This window comes from Muscardinus avellanarius, assembly GCF_963383645.1.
Source record: "Muscardinus avellanarius genome assembly, chromosome: 1".
Classification (NCBI taxonomy): domain Eukaryota; kingdom Metazoa; phylum Chordata; class Mammalia; order Rodentia; family Gliridae; genus Muscardinus; species Muscardinus avellanarius.
The window spans coordinates 223467053-223484142 of record NC_137786.1 but is presented as its reverse complement, the minus strand read 5'-3'; positions in this window follow the sequence as shown (position 1 = coordinate 223484142).

Below are 17090 nucleotides of genomic sequence, written 5' to 3'. Positions count from 1 at the left end.
CTATGTTATCACCAGCGACCAGATCACAACTGCATAGAGACTCCCATGGATTCCTGCACCAAGTCAGGTACCTGAGGGAGCCCTGGTAAGTTGGGGTCCTAGCGTGTGTGCTGCCCCAACCCCAACATGGGCCCAAGCCTCAGAACCGAGCACTCTCCTCGCGCACCTTGCCTGCGCCACAGTCCCCTGCTAGTAGTCAGTGCCTGTACCACTGCCACCCCTAAACTGGAGCCTGCTTGTGTGTCTAACCCCTGCCACCTTGCCAGAGCCTGCCTTCCAGGCTGCGAAAGCCCTGTGTGACCCGGAAATCTCCTTGGGGCACCCCCAGCTTCTACGTCCCGCGGGAGGCAGAGACCATTGCTGGACACCGCGCACTGGACCCTTGAGCACCTACCCTGCACCCCTGGCCCACCGCTGGGTGTTCCCACCCTCCTGGTAGCCAGATGCTTATTTCTAAGTGATAACACAGCTCAATACACCTTGGAAGAGCATACCAGCAGCAATAGACAGCTGCATCTACTCTCACTTGGGTCCAGTATTAGAAGCGCATCCAGCCTGCACTCTTGGAATAGGCAGAGCTCTGGCAGTAAGTGTGGGCATCCAGGAACCAGCATCCATTTGCCCAGGGTACATCTTGGGACTACACAGGCTAGCCCAGCTGGAATTTCCAGAGACACAAGAAAAGCCATCGGGCCACAATATCTGCACACGACCTCAGGGGGAGGTTCCAATTATACTTTGGTCATTCTCCACCCCTGCTGTAGGGAAGCACAGGCTGGAGGCTAGGGTGGTGAGTGCAGAGGTGCTGACCACAGGTTAGAATTTCGCAGAACCTGTGAATTGTACAGAATCAAATAACAGTGAAACCAGACATTCGGACAAATAAACCTAAAGCAGCTAAAGGAGAGAAAGGTGTCCAAACACCCAGAGTGACCTAAGAAGATAAAAATAGAGTACAAAGAAAACTAAGAGACATTGGATGGTATTCTGAAAGCTACCAAAGCAATCAGATACGCACATATTATATGGACCTGAACCCATAGGCGTAGATAAGGAGGACTGTTTGTTTTACTTTTAATGTGGATGTTTTGTTTTATTTTGCTTTTACAGTGCTTTTGTTTTGGTATGGTTATTGCTGTTTTATTTTTTTTTCTTTTAACCCACACTTCTTTTACTTTAACTTGTTGTTATATATATATATATATATATATATATACACACACATTGGATAGTTTGCCTTATTTTTTTTATTTCACACAGCTGCTAGTTCCTTTTATTTTATTCTTGTTCTTTTTTCCTCTTTCTTCCTCTTTCCTTCCTTTTTTTTTCATTCTCCGCCTTTGATTGGTCTTCCTTCCTTTTTCTGGGATTACATAATAGTCTTGGTATCTTGTGTGGATTCTTTTTTTTATGTCTGTCTGCTCCTTCCATAATCCCTATTTACAAACCTTCCCACACTAACCTACATACTTTTCTCCCCCAAAACTTTTCCCCATAATATACCTCCTGGTTTAATACTCAAAGTATTTCTTATATCCATAATTACTCTACTAACGACAAGAGTCCTAGTAGTTAACTCTCTCTCATTCCTAGCAAGTTATTACCTTATCATACTTAAAGTCTTTCTCAACCTAACATATCCTCTACCTAATCCGACTCCTTTACCAATCACCCCAGCTCCTTACACATCACCCTGCTTCAACACTGGAAAGGCTCTGCTGACTAGCCAATACCCCTAAACTCCTAATATTAAGATTTGACTAGGCACATTACTCACGAACGATGGGTAGAAATCAGAAAAACAGGACAGAGAATGCTATAAATATGAGAACCAGGAATTATAAAGAGAGAAAAATCACGAATACTGACCTACTAGAAATGCAAGAAGGGGAGTTCAGAATCTTGATGTTCAATATGATGAAAGGATTTAAAACAAGTATAGAGGAGGTTAAAGGTGAATTAGAAACACTAAAAAAGAATCAGAAAGAGGTCTGGAATAAAATGAAAGAGGCAATAAGTGAAATGAAGACAGCAATAGAAAGAAATTCTGGAAGATTAGATGAAATGGAAAACAGAATATCAATATTAGAAGACAGTACATCCCAAACTGAAAACACAGTCAGCGATATACAGAAATCTTTACAGCAACAAAACCTAAACATCCAGCAATTATGGGATTATATGAAGCGCCCTAATTTACGGATAATAGGCATTGAGGAAGGGATAGAGGTACAGACCAAGGGCATCTGTAATATCTTCAAGGAAATAATCTCAGAGAATTTTCCAAATATGGAAAGAGACTTGAATCTTCAAGTCCAGGAGGCATACAGAACTCCACTGAGACAGGACCAAAGAAAAACCACTCCACGCCACATAATAACCAAATTGACCAGCATAGAGGCCAAGGAAGGAATCTTAAAAGCAGTGAGAACAAAAGGACGGGTGACATATAGAGGCAAAACAATAAGAATCACCCCAGACTATACAACCCAGGTCAGGAATGCTAGGAGAGACTGGTACGACGTGATTCAGACCCTGGAAGAAAATAACTTCCAACCAAGGCTCATCTATCCAGCAAAACTACTGTTCAAGATCAATGGGGAAACCAAAGTCTTTCAGGATAACCAGAATCTCAAAAAATTCATGAATTCAAAGCCAAACTAGAGAAAATTCTTAAAGAAATAAACCATAAGGAAGAAAAAAGAAGCAGACTTCAGAACCAGAGAAGAGAGGAAGTTAATAAGTGGGCCATTTAAGTAAAGAAGAAAGATCACACCACCCAAGAGTAGACAGAACACAAAATGGCAGAAAACAAAAATCATATTTCAATAATATCTCTTAATGTCAAAGGACTTAACTCACCAATCAAAAGACATAGACTGGCAATGTGGATTAGGAAACATAATCCAAATATATGCTGTCTGCAAGAAACTCACCTCACAGCCAAAGACATTCACAGGCTGAACGTGAAAGGATGGAAAAAGATATACCATGCCACCAGTGACCAAAAAAGAGCAGGGGTAGCAACCCTGATATCCAACAAAACAGATTTTAAACTAAAACACATCAAAAGAGACAAATCAGGGCACTTCCTTTTATTAAAAGAAACAATACACCAAGAAGATATAATGATAGTAAATATTTATGCCCCAAATATGGGTGCAACCACATTTGTAAAACAAACCCTTCTGGACATAAGATCCCAAGTAGACCCAAATACAATAATTCTGGGAGACTTTAATACGCCTCTCACACCACTGGATCGATCTTCAAGGCAAAAGATGAGTAAAGATGCTTTAGAACTAAAGGAAACCATAAACCAAATGGACCTAATAGACGTTTTCAGAGTATTTCAACCAGGAACTACAGAATACACTTTCTTCTCAGCAGCCCATGGAACCTTCTCCAAAATAGATCACATCCTGGGACACAAAGAAAATACCAGCAAATTAAAAAAATGTAATATAATTCCATGCATCTTTTCAGACCACAATGGAATAAAAGTAGAAATCAACAACAGGAAACTCGAAAGAAAGTATTCAAATTCATGGAGAATGAATGATACACTATTGAATGACGAATGGGTAAGAGCAGAAATTAGGGAAGAAATAAAGAAATTTATGGAAACAAATGAAAACAGAGACACAACCTACCAAAACCTATGGGACACCATGAAGGCAGTACTAAGAGAAAAGTTTATTGCATTGAGTGCCCACATAAAAAGGACGGAGAACCACCAAGTAAAGAACGTGATGACACAACTCAAGGATCTAGAAATTCTGCAACAGTCTATTCCCAAAGCCAGCAGAAGACAAGAAATCATCAAAATTAGAGCAGAAATAAATGAAATAGAGAACAAAAAAAACAATTCAAAGAATCAATAAAACAAAAAGTTGGTTCTTTGAAAAGATTAATAGAATTGATAAACCCCTGGCCAACCTAACCAAAAGAAAAAGAGAATCAACTCAAATTATCAAAATTAGAAATGAAAAAGGAGATATCACCACAGATAGTGAAGAAATTCAAAATATTATCAGAAACTACTTTAAAAATTTATACTCCAATAGATTTGAAAGCCTGGATGAAATTGACAGATTTCTAAGCACAGTTAACCTTCCTACACTCAACCAAGAGGACATAGCAAGCCTAAACCAACCAATAACAACCAAAGAAATAGAAATGGCAATAAAAATTCTTCCACCAAAGAAAAGCCCAGGCCCAGATGGGTTCCCAGCTGAATTCTACAAAACCTTCAGTGAACAACTAATACCAATACTTCATAATGTGTTCTGGGAAATTGAAAGAGAAGGAACTCTTCCAAATTCCTTCTATGAGGCCAGTATCACATTAATCCCCAAACCAAATAAAGATACCTCAAGAAAGGAAAACTACAGACCAATATCCTTAATGAACATAGATGCAAAAATTCTAAACAAAATACTAGCTATACGCATTCAAAACTATATCAAGAGAATAATACATCATGACCAAGTCGGTTTTATCCCAGAAAAACAAGGCTGGTTCAACATATGCAAATCAATACATGTTATTCACCACATAGATAGAACCAAGAACAAAAACCACATCATCATAGCAATAGATGCCGAAAAAGCATTCGACAAGATCCAACACCCATTTATGTTAAAAACACTGCAAAAAATTGGGATAGAAGGAAAGTACTTCAACATCATCAAGGCAATATACTGCAAACCCAAAGCCAACATTATATTGAATGGGGAAAAACTGCAAGAATTTCCGCTACAGTCAGGAACAAGACAAGGATGCCCACTATCACCACTCCTTTTCAATATAGTCCTTGAGACTCTTGCTGCAGCAATCAGACAAGAGAAGGAAATCAAAAGAATCCACATAGGAAGAGAGGAAGTAAAACTATCCTTATTCGCAGATGACATGATCCTTTATCTGGAAGACCCAAAGAATTCAACCAAAAGACTTCTGGAGCTGATCGACAAATTCAGCAAAGTCGCAGGTTACAAAATCAACCTAAAGAAATCAGTGGCCTTTCTTTATGCCAAAAACGAATCCACAATGAAAGAAACAAGAACAACAATTCCATTCACTATAACCTCAAAACCAATAAAATACCCAGGAATAAACCTAACCCAAGATGTAAAAGACCTCTACAACAAAAACTATAAAACATTAAAGAAAGAAATAGAAGAAGACCTTGGAAGATGGAAAGATCTCCCGTGCTCATGGATAGGCAGAATAAATATCATCAAAATGGCCATTCTGACAAAACTGATCTATAGGTTCAATGCAATTCCCATTAAAATACCAGTGACATTCTTCAGAGACCTAGAAAAATCAATCATGAACTTCATATGGAGAAAGAAAAGACCTAGAATAACCAAAGCAATTCTCAATAACAAGAAACACGCAGGAGGCATTACAATCCCAGACTTCAAACTATACTATAGAGCAATAGTAGTAAAAACAGCATGGTACTGACACAAAAACAGATATACTGACCAGTGGATTAGAATAGAAGATACAGAAACAAACCCACACATCTTTAGTCAATTAATCTTTGACAAAGGGGCCAAACACATACGCTGGAGAAAGGACAGCCTTTTCAACAAGTGGTGCTGGGAGAACTGGCTAACCATTTGTAAAAAGATGAATCTAAACCCCTCTATCTCACCTAACACAGGAATCAACTCAAGATGGATCAAAGACTTAGAAATTAGAACTGAGACTGTGAAGTTAGTAGAGGAGAGCATAGGTTCAACACTACAACATATTGGCACAGGCAGTAACTTTCTCAACAAAACCTCCAAAGCTCAGGAAATTAAAGCAAGAATAAACAAGTGGGATAACATCAAACTAAAAAGTTTCTTCTCATCAAAGGAAACTATCAATAACGTAAAGAGGAAGCCAACAAAATGGGAAAAGATCTTTACCAGCCACCATTCTGATAGGGGACTAATATCCAGAGTATACAAAGAGCTCAAAAGACTCTACACTAGCAAAACAAACAACCCAATCAAGAAATGGGCAAATGAACTAAATAGACACTTCACAAAAGAAGAGATACAAAGGGCTAATAGATACATGAAAAGATGTTCTTCATCACTGGCCATCAGGGAGATGCAAATCAAAACTACACTGAGATTCCATCTAACCCCAGTCAGAGTAGCAAGCATAAAGAAATCAAACAACAACAAATGCTGGTGAGCATGTGGGAAAAGAGGAACTCTTTTACACTGTTGGTGGGAGTGCAAACTAGTTCAGCCACTATGGAGATCTGTGTGGAGATTCCTAAGAAAGGTGGGAATAGATCCACCATATGATCCAGCTATACCACTCCTGGGTATCTTTCCAAAGGGGTTGAATTCAGAAAAATACAGCAACATATGCATACCTATGTTCATAGCAGCACAATTTGTAATAGCCAAAATATGGAACCAACCCAGATCACCATCAACAGATGAATGGATAGCAAAACTGTGGGAAATACACATAACGGAATTCTATTCAGCCATAAAGAAGAACAAAATTATATCATTTGCAAGAAGATGGAAAGCCCTGGAGAGCATCATGTTAGGTGAGATCAGCCAAGCACAGAAGGAGAAGACACATGTTTCCTCTAATATGCCCAAACTAGAAAACACAAAGGATACCAGTGGGACTCCAGATATTAGAGGGGAAATACTAGCTAAGTTTTAATGGAAAGATAGGAGAGTAGAAAGGCAGATCTTGATTAATGAGGGTCTACACCTGAACATGTGTAAAATTATGAATAAGACATGGTTAACCTGGACAACCATTGGTGGGAGGGGGGAAGAGAAAACGGGGGTGGGGGGGAGAGGGCACCAAATATAGTGTAAATGTATACTATTTATGTTCAATAAAAAAATTTTTAAAAAAATCACTGGAGAATTCACCAAAATTTAGAGAAGCATTATCATGTAGAAAGAATACTTCCCATCTTCTTCCCTGAATCTGGTATTACTCTGACAATACTATCAGAGTACTACTAAGAAACCTACTTTCTTTTATGAACATAGAAACAAGACTATTCTATGAAATATTAGCAAATAACTTATACTCACAAATACACAATTATATATTATGACCAAGGCAAGAGCTTTGTACTGTTCATTGTACAAAAATTAATATAAGCTACTATATTTGCAACCTAAAGAATAAAAATAATCATAGGATCATGTTTATGAACAAAAGCATTTGAAAAACTTTAATTCCTGTTCATGATTGTAAAATAAAGCGCTTGAAACTAGTAATAGAAGCTACTTCTTCACCTTGATGAAGACCGTCAACAGAAATCACGCTTAATGGTTAGAGGATTAGTGCTTGCATCTGAGGATCAGGAAAAAGACAAATATACCCTCATTGCTGCTATTAACTATGGCTGGAAAATGTAGTCAATGGAATAAGGTAATAAAAGTAATAAAATTCACACATTACAAAAAGGAAAAAGCACAACTGCTTCTATTTACAAATGATGGAATCATCTATGTTGAAGAAATTTATTCAACTCTTCTAGAGCTAATAAGTGACTTTGTCAAAGTGACAGAGATAAGATGATAAAAAGACATCCATACTATTTCTGTACTAGCAATGGACAGGTAGGAACTTGAAGTAAAATATATCATTTAGAGTCACTGAAAAAAAGAAATACTTAAATGGAAATCTAACAAAGTCTAGATTATAAAGTGAGATTAGTATGCTTAATTGTAAAATACTGAAGAGATAAATCCATGATCTAAATGAACAGACATACTGTGTTCATCTCTTGGAACACTCAATAAAATGAAACTTCAATTCTCCTTGAATGGAAACACAGATCTAGCATAATTATTGTCAATATCTACAAAATTTCTTTTAGATATAACCAAAGTTTTTCTAATATCTATATCTAAATATTCTGAAAAAGTATGTAACTCAGAAAGGCCTGTTTCAAAATAAAAAATAAGAGGATCTGAGAGTGGAGCTCAATGGAAGAACATCTCCTGGTGTTAGACAGACACAAAAATGCAGCAGAAATAGAAACCTAGAAATAGACACATATGAGCTACAGATAGCTGATTTTTGATAAAAATGTAAAAGCTGTTCAATAGAAGAATATAAGTGTAAAATAAATGGTTCTGGGGCATTTGGTTATCCAGAAAAAAATTTAAAAAAAACTCAACCTAAACCTTACATGTTACAAAAGCTAACTCAAAATACATCATATATTTGAAGGAAAATATAAAACCATGAACCTTTAGAAAGTATCATAGGACCGAAATTTTATGTCCTTGGGCTTAATGAAGAGTTCTTAACATCACACAAAAACACAAGTCGCGGGACGCGGTGACTCACGTTTGTAATCCCAGCATTAGGACAATAGGATCAAGGTTTCCAGACACCCTCAAAATAAAAAAGGATAAAAAATAGGGCTGGGTGTGTAACTTGAAGGTAGAACGCCCCTGGGTTTCAAAAAATTTTTTTCAATAGTATATGGAATTTCATTTTATAACATTATCAAAATGACCTAATTGTAGATATAGAGAACAAATTAGTGATTGCTAGGGACTAGAGTTTGAAGGCAGGAGTGTGGGGTAGTGTGAATATCAAGGGCAGGAAAACAAATGAACTCAATCTAAACCTTAATCCTATACAAAAATTAACTCAAAATTCATTATATATTTAAATGAATCTTCCTGGGATCTGAGACCTGTGATTGGACATTCTACATCTTGATAATCATTGTGCTGACACAAAACTGCAAGTGAGAAGATGATACAGAGCCACACACACACTGCACAATATAAAAAGCCTGGTTTTGGTGTCATAGTATAATTAAGTAAGATGTAACTATTGAGAAAAGTTGGGTAAAGGGTTTTTTTTTTTTCTGACTAACAAATCATGCACATGGTAATAATTTTGAAGTACATAGAGTAAAAATAATGTCCTCCCCCACCCTGTCCCTTGATTTCCAATGTCTGTTTTTCCTCTTTGGAGACCTCTACTGCCACAAGCTCTTGCCATCTTTCCAGATACACGCTTTGCATTGTGCTTGAAAACATATTAATATTTATATTCCTTATTCTGCAACCCCCACATATGACAGCAAATTCTTCACATTGTTTTGCAGCTTATATTTTCCTTAATATTTCTGGGTGATCTGTCTACACCAGCCCAGAAAGAAAAGCCTCATTCTTTTTAGTGTTTGTATTACATTTTATTGAACAGCTGCAGTCATGAATCTGTTTAATGAAATCTTATCCCCACTGTTAGGCATCTAGATTATTTCTAACATCTTCCAACATAGAAAATGTTATAACAAGTGTCAGTGTGAGCTGGCTGTGGTGGTGAACTCCCATAATTCCAGCACTTGGGAGGATGAGACAGGAGGATTGCAGATTTCAGGCCAGCCTCGACACTTAGTGAGGTGTTCAGCACCTTAGTGAGATCCTGTTTCTAAATAAAAAATAAAAATTTGGCTGGGGGTGTAGCTCAGAGGTAGAACACCTCTGGGCTCAATCCCTAGTACCAAATAAAAAAAATCAGCATGCATAAATAGGAGGTATTTCTAGGACTAAAAGGTATGTAGACATATTTATGAGTCAAAAGGTATGTGAGCTGTAAATTTTGGTAGACAGTGCTATCTGCCTTCCATTACTTATAGCAAATCTAGAAAGGATATTTCTCTAAATTCTCTTTATACATTGGTAAAAACCTTTATCATCCTTTATCATTACCTTAGGTAAACTTTGTGCATTTCAGGGTTTCTCTTTTCTTCTATAAACAATGGTTCATATCCTTTCATATATGTAAAAACAATTCATGTTTTCCATGAATTACCTGTTTATTAATGTCCCCTTACTAACAAGTGTGCTTGTTTTTAATTGATATTTTGAGTTCAGTGCCCTCCGTAAGAGTCAAATGTATTTATTTCTAAATATTAATTATTTTTCTTTGCTATTGTGTATTTGCTATGAAGAAATTTTTTATATTTTTACAGAAAATTTATTGTGTCGTATTTCTAAAGGCATTCTTCACTCTAAAGATTCTTAAGTATTCACATTTTTCTTTTAAGAGTTGATTTTAAATTTAAATCATTGAGCTGATTCAAATTTATTTTTATTTGGAATATGAAATAAGTTACTAGTTTTACTTCTCCACTCAATATCTAGTCATTACTTTCATATTATTTATCACATAGTCCAAAAATACCCCGTGATTGCAATCTCACATCTTTCACATGGTAAGCCTCTTCATTAAGGTATTGATACACAAAGACCTGCACATTTAAGGTATAGAGTTGATGTGTGGGACATGTACCACATTCATTAAATAATCACCATGATTAAAGTAATAGACATACATCAGCTTCAAAAGCATCCTTGTGTCCTTTTTTGTGTGGTAAGAGCACAACATGGCATTTTCCTTCTTAATAGAAATTTATGTGCATAATCCAGTATTGCTGACTTTAACCACAATGCTACACTAAACATCTATACGACTACAGTCATGAGTCACCTAATGGTGGGGAGACACCCTGAGGAATGTGTCATCAGCTGATTTTCCTGTTGCGCAAGCATCAGAGTGTGTAGTTACACAAATCTAGCTGGGATACCTGCCATACACCTAGGCCATATGGTATAGTTTACTAATCCAAGTCTGCAAACCTGTACAGCATGTTACTGTACTGAATACTGCAGGGAGTTGTAACACAATATAAGTATTTGTATATCCAAATATATATACACATAGAAAATGTATATTAGAATAAAGTCTGAAAGATTAAAGAGGACACACCCATACAGCACATTTACAATGAATGGAGCCTGCAGGACCAGAAATCTCCGGGCAGGTCAGTGGTGAGTGAACGCCAGGGTCCAGGATGTGGTTGTGTACTCGCTTTATAAATACTGCATACTAGGGCTATGAGAAGTTTGTAAAAATTCTACTTCTTCACTTAATAATTAGCTAACTTTAGCTTAGTTTATTTTTTTCTTTAACTTAAATTTTCAAAACCTTTTTGTCTCTTGCAAAAATACTTAGCTTAAAACACAAGCCCATTTTCAAGTTGTACAATTTTTTATACTTTTCCTCATTATAAGCCTTTTTCTATTATTTTTTTACTTTTTAAAACTTATTTTTAGCTTTTTAAAACTCATTTTGTTATAAATGAAGAAAATGATGTGTGTATGTATCCCTCTACCATCTTGTACTCCATTAAGATATATGACCACAATGCACCAATAAAAAATTTTAAAAATAAATGAAGACAAAGAACTTAAATAACTTAACACTAAAAAATCCAATCAAGAAATGGGCAAGTGAACTAAATAGACACTTCACAAAAGAAGAAATACAGTGGCTAATAAATATATTAAAATGTTCACATCATTTAGTAATCTGGGAGATGCAAATCAAAAGTCCACTGAGTTTCCATCTAACCCCAATTAGAATGGCAATCATTAAGAAAACAAAATAATAAATGCTCTTAATTAATAGTCAAGTTATGGAACCAACCTATGTATCCATTAACAGATAAATGGATTATGAAATTGTGGAACATGTACACAGTAGATTTTACTCAGCCATAAAGAAGAACAAAAGTATGTCATTTATACAAAACTAGATGGAATAGAAAATAGTCATAGAAAGTGAAGGGTCATATGTTTTTATCTCATATGTGGAAATGAGGGAGAAATTGGGATATAAGAGAAACTCCTAACAAAAGAGGAAAGCCACCATTGGAGTGATAGAGGGGGAGGGTCTAAGAAATGGTGGTGGGTGGGGGAGGGAGGCTTGATAAAGGAAACACTTTATTTTATTTTATTTTTTGAACTACTGGGGATGGAACCCAGGGGCATTCTATCTCTGAGCTACACCCCCAGCCCTATTTTTTATTTATTTTATTTTTGAAACAGGGTCTCACCGAGTTGCAGAGGGCCTCACTAAGTAGCTGAGGTTGTCCACAAACCACAATCCTCCTGTCTCAGCCTCCCAAATGCTGGGATTACAAGCGTGTGCCACCACACCCGGCTGAAGGAAACACTGTGTACAAATACAAACTACCAATGCCAATCTCAACATCATGTATGGGGAAGGGGAGGGGGCACAGTCAGACCCAGTGGGAAACACACCAAAGGCTGTGTGCATGTATGTTCCTATAACTCTGAATTCAAGTATGATGTGAGATTACAATGCACCAATGAAAGTGTATTAAATCATAAATGAAGACATAAACACACACACTAGCCCGGGCCTAAGCAGGGTCAAGATCATCGATATCCCTGTCCTCCTTCTCCATATCTGGTGCCACTGGAAGATCTTCAAGGGACAAAATCACACCTGAACTGCCATCACCACATGAACAATGCATCCTCTGGAATGCCTCCCGAGGACTCGTGGAAGGCTTCCCTTGAGGAGGCATGGTTCTTTTCAGAAACATGTCTACGGTCGTTTGCTTGGTTTCTTTCATTTCTTTTCATCATAGATTTGGTTGTTAACAGATTACACACTACAGACATTGTAATGATGAAAACCTTTTGGTGTTGTCCACGTTCTCAAGCTTTTTGAGGAGCTCATTGAAGGCTCCAAAGGCTTCTGCTAAATCTCCACGGTGAGTTTTCACTGGAGTCTTTTTCTTGCTTCCTTTTCTCTCTCGCCTCTTTCTCAGTGATGTGCTCCAGTTCCAGTTCTGCCATCTTCTCTTTATCCAGTTCCTCAGGAACCACCGTCAGGAGCTTCTCGGTGCCTTTCCTGTCCACACCCAGACTTGTGTTTCTTGCCATCTCAACCACAGCCTTTTTGGTTTTTGCAACCTCCTTGTTCTTGGCAAATCCTTTGAAGTCATGGGTGACCCTTTTGCATGTCTTCTTCCAGATGCCATTCATTCACTCCCTGATGGTATCACCCCAGGCCCCAGTGAGGTTCTCGACAGTCATAGATGCTGTAATCCTTTCAGACTTGCATCAATGATTCCTCAGGTGAAAAGAAAATGGCCAGGGAAAAGGTCATTTTCAGGTTGTGGCCTTTAAATCTTCTATACCTGCTTGATCCCTGGGTTGGATCAAAGAGGTGAGCTGGGCATGGTGATAGGCTGAGACAGGAGGATTGAAAATTAAAAGCCGACCTCAGTAACTTAGCAAGGATTGGGGAATAATGATTCTTGAATCATGGAAACCATCCAGAGATAGCCACAAACTCAACATTGTAGTCAGATGCAGCCTATTTTAAATTCATAAACTTTTTGCTTTGGCTGTGATAGTCATGCTACTGAAAGGTGTCCAAGTATGGTTTGCAATCCAGGTCCTTAGCAGTCTTTCCATATCTGACGTGGGACCTCCCCAAATATTTGCAAGTTTTGTTGGTTTCAATGACATTTTGTTGGCTTCATTGAAGCAGATTCCCCAATGGCTTGCATCACATCATTCTTGTTTTTCAAGATCGTAGCTCTGGTGGGATGGGACATGCCTAATGGTGAGCAATAACCACCACAGATTCCTTCCTCCTACTTCTTAGTCACTTTTGATTTTGCTTCCAGGGCAGTCACTCCATGTGACCTTTGACTGGAAACATTTAAAATGGATTTTGTATGCTTAAGGGATGCAACAACCAAAACAAGATTAAATCAAGTGCAAAGGAAATGGTGCAATTATAAATTGCAATAAACAGATGTCTGAGGCTGATGTCGGTCTAACATAACACACTGGTTTTATTTTTGTGATGCTGGGGATGGAACCCAGGGACATTCTACCACCGAGCTACACTCCCAGGCCTATTTTTTATTTTGAAACAGGGTATCACTGCAAAGGGCCTCTCTAAGTAGCTGGAGCTGTCTGTGAACCACAGTCCTCCAGTCTCAGCCTCCGAAATGCTGGGATTACAAGTGTGTGCCACCATGCCTGGGAACACATTGTTTTACAATAGATGTTTTCATATAAGTAGAAGGATTTTGGCTCTAAAATTTAAAAATGGCATAGTATAGTAAATACTTAAACCAAAACATGATTTATTATCATTTTCAATTTTATGTGCTATATATTATTATTTTAATATTAAAATATTATGTGCTATATTTTATTATTTTAATGACTGGTGATCAATTAATTTGTTCACACCAGCACTACAATTAACATATGGATCATGTGTTGTGTTATGATGTTTCAATGGCTACATGTCAGTCAGCAATATTTCTCCCATAATTTTATAGAACTCCACTGTATGTGGGTACATCGCCGAGTAAAATGTTGTTAGTGGAGCTTAGAGTTCATTTTGCGTTACTGAAATTTTATACCAATTGAACAACTCTTCATTCTCATTCCCTTAGTCCCAAGTAACTACAATTCTATTTTCTGCTTCCATGTGACTATTTTGGTTTTCTCGTATAAGTGGAACTATGTAGTGTTTGTTATTTGAATGGATAAACTCATTTGGCATAACATACTCCAGATTTATCCACATTGTCGTAATTGGCAAGACTGCCTTTTAAAAAAATTTTTAGTATTTGGTTGCATTGGGTATCAGATTTTAAAGTTTATCCATATGTTGATGGAAATTTGGGTTGCTTCCATAACTTGTTTATTGTAAATAGTGCTTAAGTGAACATAAGAGATCAGGCATCTTTTCAAGAAGCTGATTTCAATTCACATGTGCATGTACCCAAGGATGGGGTTTCTGGGTCACATGGCAGTTCTATTTTTATTTATTTTAGGACCACTGTACTGTTGTACGTAGTGGATACACTGCTCCATTTCATCATCAGCTCTGTAGAAGGGTTTCAAATTCTTCACATCTTCGCTAACACTTTATCCATTCATTTAGGGAGTAATAGCCATCCTTACTGGTGTGCATGACTGATTGTGGTATTGATTGACCTTTTCCTGATGAGTTGTGATGTTGAGAATCCTTTTTTATATTGTTGGACATTTGTGGGTATTGTTTGGAGACAGGCCTATTTAAGTATTTTGCATATTTTTCAGTTTTTTTTTTAAATTTATAGGCTTTTATTGGTAACTCATGTTGACGGTGAGAAACACGCACACAGTATTTGGTAAGCTCCTCCCTCCCCAGCCCCCACTCCATACAGTAATGAGATCGGCATTGGTACTTTTACATATGTACACAAATTCATTGGTTCCTTAAATTGATCCTTTTACTCCTCCCATTTCCCTGGACCACATCACTGGCTCCACTGGAGTTTCTCTTTCATTATCTGGAGTCCCTCTGGTATCCCAATTACTCCCTAGTTTGTGTATATTAGAGAAAACATATGACACTTCATATTCTTCTCTCTCTCTCTCTCTCTCTCTCTCTCTCTCTCTCTCTCTCTCTCTCTCTTTCCTCTTCTCTTCTCTTCTCTCTCTTCTCTTCTCTTCTCTTCTCTTCTCTTCTCTTCTCTTCTCTTCTCTTCCCTTCTCCTTCTCCTTCTCCTTCTCCTTCTCCTTCTCCTTCTCCTTCTCCTTCTCCTTCTCCTTCTCCTTCTTCTTCTTCTTCTTCTTCTTTTTCTTTCTCTCTCTCTCTCTCTCTCTCTCTCTCTCTCTCTCTCTCTCTCTCTCTCTCTCTCTCTCTCTCTCTCTCTCTCTCTCTCTCTCTCTCTCTCTCTCCAGTACTAGGGATGGAACCCAGGGGCATTCTACCTCTGAGCTACACACCCAGCCCTATTTCTTACTCTTGATTTTGAAACAAGGTCTCACTGAGTTGCTGTGAACTGTGATCCTCCTGTCACAGCCTCCCAAATGCTGGGATTTCAAGTGTGTGCGCCACCACTTCTGGGATTTCAAGTGTGTGACCCTTCACTTTCTGTGACTGGCTAATCTCACTTCACATAATGTTCTCCAGGTCCTTTAATTTTTTATGCAAATGACTTATTTTTTCTTTTTATTGCTTAGTAGAATTCCATTGTGTGTATGTCCCATAATTTTGTAATCCATTTATCTGTTGATGGACACCTATGTTGACTCCATAATTAAACTATTGTGAATTGTGTTGTAATGAACATGGATATGCATATATTACTGTAGTTCTCTTGTTTCAACACACATTTGGAAAGATACCCAGTCGTGGTATAGCTGGATCATATGTTGGATTCATTCCAAGTTTTCTAAGGAATCTCTACACTGATCTCCACAGCAGCTGAACTAATTTGCAATCCCACCAACACTGAAGAAGAATTCCAATTTTCCCACATCCTCATTAACATTTATTATTATTATTTTTGACTTCCTTTTTTTTTCTTTGGTGGTACTGGGGTTCCTAGAAACACTTCTACCTCCAGGCTACACTCCCAGACCTACTTTTATGTATATTTTTATTTGGAAACAGGGTCTCTTAAGCCAGCAAGGCTGGCTTTGAACCTGCATGATCCTCCTGTCTCTGCCTCCCAAGCGCAGGGATTACAAGCATGCACCACCACGCCTGGCTTTTTGACTTCTTGATGATTGCCATTCTGATTGAGATGAGATGGAATCACAGTGTGAACATCTAGTTTTACCACTATCAGAGACTATTTTACTTTACTGCGAACTTTTGGCATTTTTGAAGACCATTTGAATATATATGCGTGGATTTAATTTTAAGCTTTCTATTCATTCCATTGGACTATGTCTATCTTTAGGCCAGTACTACACTGTTTTACTACTATAGCTTGGTAATATGTTTTGAAGTTGGGAAGTGTGAGGCCTCCAGCTTTGTTCTTTTTTCAAGATCACTTTGGATATTCTGGCCTTTTGTGATTCCATATGAATTTCATATTATTCATATGGAATATGAATATCCCACAATATTCCACAGTATTCCATTTCATACTGTGATTCCAATAATTTCAAGATTATTTTTTCTTTTTTTCCTGTTAAAAATTATTGAGACTCTTTATGCAATGGCATTGAACCTGTCAATCACCTTGGGTAGTACTTTAAAATAGTCTTCCAACTCATAATCACAGAATTTATAATTCATTGATTTGTGTTTTCTTTAATCTTTTTTGAAACTTTTCCTCCTTTCATGTTGGTATTGTTTAATGTTATATATGTACAGATTGTATCTTTTATATATACGTTCATAATTGTTTAAATGCATTTATTTTAAAATTGTATAGGATAGGAAAG